General features: G+C 37.7%; 1 non-coding gene across 1 annotated transcript; it reads left to right on the forward strand.

The window, feature by feature from the left end:
• The first annotated feature begins 715 nt into the window (after positions 1-715).
• On the forward strand, positions 716-826 carry LOC142504663 (small nucleolar RNA R71). The gene has a single exon (XR_012804288.1). It is a non-coding gene; the product is annotated as a small nucleolar RNA R71 (small nucleolar RNA).
• The last annotated feature ends 6,987 nt before the right edge of the window (positions 827-7,813 follow it).

Genomic DNA, 7,813 nt, shown 5'->3' on the forward strand with positions numbered 1-7,813 from the left:
AAGTGCAGATGCAAATTTTGCAAGAGTTTCTTTCAAATCACTCATAGATTGATTGTTTTGAATATTGATAGACTCTTTCTTTTGGATAAATGCATGAATTACATCTTCAAAGTTTTTTCTTGGAGGTGTAACATAAGGAATATAACCTTGACGATTTTGGTTATTTTGAAAATATTGTTGTGACGGTTGTGCATTATTATCATTCCTCCAACTAAAATTAGGATGATTTTTCCATCCAGAATTATATGATGGTGAAAAAGGATCTAGTATTGGTTTTTTATAATTGTTAACATAATTTGCTTGTTCATGGAGACATTCTTTAAATGAAGGTAATGTTGGACAATCTTTTGTAGCATGATCATGTGTATCACATATATGACAAACAATTTCTTGAATACTTTTTAATTGACCACTCTTTTTCATTTCTAATGACTCAATTTTTCTTGCTAAAGATGCAAGTTTAGCTTGAATATCTATATCATCTTTAAGATTATAGATACCACCCCCATTTGTTGAATTATTGTTTTTAGTTGTTGGTGGTTCTATTGTGCCTATATTATCCCAATTTTGAGCATTTTCTGCTAATGAATCCAAATATTCCATAGCTTCATTTGAGTTTTAATCTTCAAAAGTTCCATTACATATGAATTCTATCATTCGCCTATCTTTAGGTATTAGACCTTCATAAAAGTGAGAAACTATTCTCCATGTTTCAAAACCATGATGTGGGCATGTATTAAGTAATTCTTTATATCTATCCCAACATTGATAAAACGTTTCTCCTTGTTTTTGAGAAAAAGTTGTAATTTGTCTTTTAAAAGAGTTTGTTCTATAGGAAGGGAAAAACTTTTTGAGAAATTGTTGTTGCATTTCTTCCCATGATCTTATTGAACTTGATGTTAAATTTTGTAGCCATGTTTTAGCTTTATCTTTTAAAGAAAAAAGGAAAAGCTTTAATCGAACTATATCCATACTACAATTTTGATCATTATAAGTGTTACAAACTTCCTCAAATTCTCTTAGATGCAAATATGGATTTTCAGAATCTAAGCCATGAAAATTTGGTAAAAGTTGAAAAATTTGAGGTTTGAAGTTGAAATCAGATGCATCAGGAGGAAAAACTAAACAAGATGGGGCACTAGTTCTAATATGGTTCATATGGTGCCTAAGTGTTCTTAATTGATCATATTCTTGATTATTATTATTATTATTATCATTATCTTGATTATTTGAATTATCATCCATGTTTAAATTATTTTCAGATACTCGAATAAGTCTACCACTTTTTTTTCTACTCCAAATACTCATGCAAAAAAAAAAAACAACACAATACTTATAAATAAAACATAATTAACAAATATAAACTTAATTTATACCTCCCCGGCAACGGCGCCAAAAACTTGCTACTACTTAAATAATAATTCACCCAAGTGTAGTGATGCAAACGTGGTTGATCAAGCACCAAAGAAAGCATGGGAGTCGTTGGAGTTGCCCGAAGGACCTATAACGAGGGGACGTAGCAAGAAGTTTAAAGAAGCACTTCAAGGACTCATGATGAACTACCAAGTAGGATCTACAAATTGGGTGACTAAATTAGAGGAGGTTGGGAATCATGGGAATAATATTGGAGGTTTTTGGAATGTTATTCAAGTGCAATTGCCGAAGGTCCAGCGCACCCGCGCTAAAACAGGGACCGCACCCGCGGTCCAATGGCCGAAGGACCAGCGCACCCGCGCTAATAAAGGGACCGCACCCGCGGTCCATGATAATCAAATTTAAGAACATTTCCCGAAGCTGCACCGCACCCGCGGTCAAATCATCAGCGCACCCGCGGTTTGTTGCCGAAGCTACACCTCACCCGCGGTCAAACAAGCACCGCACCCGCGGTCTTTTGGCGCACTTCCGTGTCAAAGTTGCTAGTTATTTTATTTAAGCCTTTTCACACAAGTTTTCTTATTTTTATTGTTTATATAATGTATTGTAAGGGGGATGAACGAAAGAATTCAGATTGATATCAAATTATTGGAGATTTCTCTCAATTTGCAAGGTTTGTGCTTTGTGTTTATCAAAATCAAACTTATCAAAGATTGTATCTTTGTGGCGTTTGTCGATTGTTCTTCGCACGGATTGTCAAAACAAGTTCTTTGAAGGTTCGTTTGAAATTCAATTGTTTTATCGTTGATATTTGTTGCTAAGTTATAATCGCTTAGAGGTGAATATCACAAAATCGTTACTTGTTTCAAAAGATCGGGACAACATAATTGTTCCTTGTTTGTTATTGAATTGAGGGTGCGATTTCTATATTCGTGCTTGCCTTTCATTCGTACGAGGATACGTATCATTTGGTATCAGAGCTTTGGCTCATTGAAATTCAAGTAAGTATCTTGTTCTTAATTTTCAGATCTGTCTAAAATTTTGTTCTGTTATCAGATCTGTGGTATCCTTTCGTTTCTTTTGTCAAATCTTTCTATATAAAAAAAAATATATATCTAAGAAAAGAAAAATATAAATTTCATTCTGTTATCAGATCTGTGTATTCCTTCGTTTCTGTTTTCAGATCTGTGTAATCCTTTGTTCTGTTTTCAAATCTGTGTTATTCTAGTGTTCTTGGCTTTGTGCAATCCAAGTGAGACAGTTACAAGTGTTACGAGTTGAATCTTGATAGTTTGGTATACAAATATAAAGATTGATCACATCTTTGAGAGAACTATCACATTCGAGTGAAAATATTTGAGTGCGAGTGTTATTTCTTTGGAGTGATTGTGAGAATTTGGGTGAGGAACATCTTTTATTTCTACTAACATTTTCTTGCAGGTACAAAATCTGAAATTAAAATGGAGAGGGAAGTAGGAGAAAGTTCGAACCAGGGGTTGTCTAAGGTTCAAATGGAGGCGTTATTTGGGCATTTTAGTAGAATGATGAGGGCCGAGTTGGATCCTTTATATGAGAGGTTGGATAGGCTTGAAGTTAGCACTAGTGAAAATAAATCTAAACCTAAAGGTTTGGGTACAGTCGAAGAAGAAGAGGATGATTATGAATTGGGAGTAGAAGAGGAGAGTCAAAACAAGAACTGGGGTAGGAGCAGAAGAGGTAGAGGATTTGGTAGGGGAAGAAGAGAAGCCTTACGTGGTAGGTACGATGATGGGAATAAGGAAGATAATAACATAGGTAGCATTAAGATGAAAATTCCGTCGTTCCATGGTAAGTCGGATCCAGAGGCTTATTTAGAATGGGAAAAGCGAGTTGAATTCGTGTTTGATTGTCACCATTATTCCGAACAAAAGAAGGTTAGGTTGGCCGTGGTTGAATTTGTTGATTATGCACTTATTTGGTGGGATCAATTAGTGACCACTAAGAGAAGATGCAATGAGAGGCCTATAGAAACTTGGGCTGAGATGAAAAGCGTAATGAGGAAGAGGTTTGTACCAAATCACTACTAGAGAAATGTTTAAGAAGTTACAAACTTTGAGACAGGGTGTAAAGAGTGTTGAGGACTACTATAAAGAATTGGAAGTATTCATGATTAGAGCAAACATAGATGAGGATAGTGAGGCTACTATGGCTCGTTTTCTGTGTGGTTTGAACAGGGAAATTCAAGACCAAGTGGAACTTAGACATTACTTGGATCTAGATGAAATGGTGCAGATGGCGATAAAAGTGGAGCAACAACTGAAGAGGAGAGGAGTTGGTTGTACCACACAATCTGGTAATACATCAACATCTTGGCGTTCCAACGTTGTTAAACGTGAAGAAAGCAAGGTAGTGGTCAAGCCCAAAGTTGACATTAAACAGGAGGCGCCTAAGCAGGGAGTGCAAGGTAAACCTGAAACTCCTATTAATCGTTCTAGAGATATTAAATGTTTTAGGTGTCAAGGAGTTGGACATATTGCTAGCCAATGTCCCAATAAAAGGGTGATGGTGTTGAATAATTATGGGGAGTATGAATCTCATAGTGAGGGAGATGATGGAGAGGATGAAGATGAGATGCCTGCATTAGAGGATCCTGATGAGGGATATGAAGCAGTTGTGGGTGAGGCATTAGTGACTAGGCGTATCATGAGTGCCCAAGTCAAAGAAGAGGAGACGAATCAGTGGGAAAACTTGTTCCATACTAGATGTTTTGTCAGTGGCAAAGTTTGCAACATTATTATAGATGGAGGGAGTTGTACCAATGTTGCTAGTCTTGAGATGGTGGAAAAATTGAGCTTGCCTACTTTGAAACATCCTCAACCATATAGGCTACAGTGGTTGAATGACTGTGCCGAAGTGAAGGTGAACAAACAAGTTTTGGTTGCGTTTTCGATTGGGAAGTATATTGATGAGGTATTGTGTGATGTGGTACCAATGCATGCTTGTCATATTTTGTTAGGAAGACCATAGCAATATGATAGGCAAGTGACACATGATGGGTTTAGAAATAAATATTCTTTTGTACTCAAGAAAGAACCCATTGTTTTACTTCCTTTGTCCCCAAAGCACGTGTTGGAGGACCAATTGAAAAAAAAAAAGAGAGATGAGGCCGAAAAAAAGAGTGAATTAAAAAGTGAGATGGCCTTTGAAAACAAAAATGACATGGCTAAAAGAAAAAGTGAGATAGCCATACAAAAGAAAAATGAGGGAAAAGAAAATGGGAAGGAAATAGGTCAAAAAGAAAACATATATGGCCCAAAAGAGTGAGTTGAAACAATTGTTGCACACACATGATCCACTTGTGTTGATTCTTTACAAAGAGATTCTCTTTAACACAAGTGATATAGCCGGATCCCTTCCGAGCATTGTTGTTTCACTTTTGCAGGAATTTGAAGATGTATTTCCGGAGGAGCTACCTCAAGGATTACCACCATTGAGGGGGATTGAGCACCGAATTGATTTGGTACTCGGAAGTGTATTGCCAAATTGTCCAGCTTACAGAAGCAATCCGGAGGAGACTAAGGAGCTACAACTACAGGTAAGTGAGTTGTTAGATAGGGGTTTTGTGCGTGAGTCCATGTCTCCTTGTGCTTGTACCTGTTTTACTAGTTCCTAAGAAAGATGGCTCATAGCGTATGTGTGTGGATTGTAGGGCAATTAATAACATAACCATCAAGTATAGGCATCCCATACCTAGATTAGATGATATGTTAGATGAGTTGCATGGTGCATGTATTTTTAGTAAAATTGACTTGAAGAGTGGTTATCATCAGATTAGGATGAAGGAAGGTGATGAGTGGAAAACAACATTTAAAACCAAATATGAGTTATATGAGTGGATGGTAATGCCTTTTGGTTTAACAAATGCTCCTAGTACCTTTATGAGGTTGATGAATCATGTCTTGCGTGCTTACATAGGGAAATTTGTTGTGGTTTATTTTGATGATATTCTTGTGTATAGCAAAGATTAGAAGAGCATGTTGAGCATTTGAGACTTGTACTGACAACACTTAGGGCTGAACATTTATATGCTAATCTTAAGAAATGTGATTTTTGTACAAGCAAACTTGTCTTTCTTGGTTTTGTGGTAAGTTCACAGGGGATACAAGTGGATGAGGACAAGGTAAGTGCTATTCGAGATTGGCCAACGCCTGCTAATGTTAGTCAAGTTCGAAGCTTTCATGGTCTTGCAAGCTTCTATAGGAGGTTTGTAAAAGATTCTAGCACACTGGCGGCACCGATGACGGCAGTGATTAAGAAGAACGTTCCATTCCACTGGGGCGAGGAGCAAGATAAGTCTTTTAATATTATTAAACAAAAATTAATTAATGCGCCTTTACTTGTTTTGCCTGATTTTTCTAATACTTTTGAAATTGAATGTGATGCTTCAGGTGTAGGTATTGGTGGGGTTTTGATGCAAGGAGGACGACCAGTGGCGTACTTTAGTGAGAAACTCAATGGAGCAGCACTAAACTATCCAACGTATGACAAGGAGTTGTACGCGCTTGTGAGGACCTTGGAGATGTGGCAACACTACTTGAGGCCTAAGGAGTTTTTGATCCATACCGATCATGAGTCTCTAAAGTACCTTAAGGGACAACAGAAACTGAACAAGCGTCATGCTAAGTGGGTGGCATTCATAGGTACATTTCCCTACATAATCAAATACAAACAAGGTAAGGATAATGTAGTGGCTGACGCACTATCACGGAGGTACGTATTAATCTCTACCTTGGAGTCGAAAATCTTGGGATTTGAACATATGAAAGAGTTGTATTTGTTGGATGAGGATTTTAAGGAGATATTTGAAACATGTATGCATGGTCCACATGACAAATTTTATTTGCATAATGGGTTTTTATTTAGAGAAGATAGATTGTGCATTCCTAAGTCATCAATTCGTGAGTTACTTGTGAGGGAGGCACATGGTGGTGGTTTGATGGGGCACTTTGGTGTGGCTAAAACTTTGAGTTGTTTGCATGAGCATTTTTATTGGCCACATATGAAACGTGATGTTGAGCGTGTTTGTGAAAAGTGCATTAATTGTAGACAAGCTAAGTCTAGAACACAACCACATGGATTGTATACACCACTTCCTGTTCCTAGTGAACCTTGGATTGATATTTCTATGGATTTTGTTTTAGGTTTGCCAAGGACTAAGAAGGGGAGGGATTCAATATTTGTTGTTATTGATAGATTCTCTAAAATGGCACATTTTATTGCTTGTCATAAAACCGATGATGCATCCAACATTGCAGATTTGTTCTTTAAGGAAGTCGTTAGGTTGCATGATATGCCTAGGACTATTGTATCTGACCGTGATGTTAAACTTTTGATTTACTTTTGGAAAACTTTGTGGGCTAAGCTTGGCACTAAACTGTTGTTTTCTACTACATGTCATCCTCAAACGGATGGACAAACTGAAGTTGTTAATAGAACTCTAGGAACACTTTTGCGTGCTATACTCAAAAAGAACTTGAAAAATTGGGAAGAATGTTTGTCATTTGTTGAGTTTGCTTATAACCTGTAGCGTGCATTCTACTACGAATTATTCACCATTTGAAATTGTTTATGGTTTTAATCCTTTAACTCCTTTGGATTTGATGTCTTTGCCTGTGAGTGAAAGGTTGAACATGGATGGCAAGAAGAAAGCTGAATTCGTTAGAAGTTTGCATGAGAAGGTCAAGAATAACATCGAGAAGAAGAATTTACAATATACGAAGCGAGCCAACAAGGGGAGGAAAAAGATGGTTTTTGAAAAGGGAGATTGGGTGTGGTTGCACTTAAGAAAGGAAAGATTTCCAGAAAAGCGACGTTCGAAACTCTTACCTAGGGGTGATGGACCATTTCAAGTGCTTGAAAAGATCAACGACAATGCCTACAAATTAGACCTACCAGGTGAGTACAATGTCAGTTCTACTTTTAATGTTAGTGATCTTTCGTTGTTTGATGTAGGAGATGATCAAGATTTGAGGACAAATCCTTTTCAAGAAGGGGAAAATGATGCAAACGTGATTGATCAAGCACCAAAGAAAGCATGGGAGTCGTTGGAGTTGCCCGAAGGACCTATAACGAGGGGACGTAGCAAGAAGTTTAAAGAAGCACTTCAAGGACTCATGATGAACTACCAAGGAGGATCTACAAATTGGGTGACTAAATTAGAGGAGGTTGGGAATCATGGGAATAATATTGGAGGTTTTTGGAATGTTATTCAAGTGCAATTGCCGAAGGTCCAGCGCACCCGCGCTAAAACAGGGACCGCACCCGCGGTCCAATGGCCGAAGGACCAGCGCACCCGCGCTAATAAAGGGACCGCACCCGCGGTCCATGATAATCAAATTTAAGAAAATTTCCCGAAGCTGCACCGCACCCGCGGTCAAATCATTAGCGCACCCGCGGTTTG

This window comes from Primulina tabacum, chromosome 9 (assembly GCF_025594145.1).
Source record: "Primulina tabacum isolate GXHZ01 chromosome 9, ASM2559414v2, whole genome shotgun sequence".
Classification (NCBI taxonomy): domain Eukaryota; kingdom Viridiplantae; phylum Streptophyta; class Magnoliopsida; order Lamiales; family Gesneriaceae; genus Primulina; species Primulina tabacum.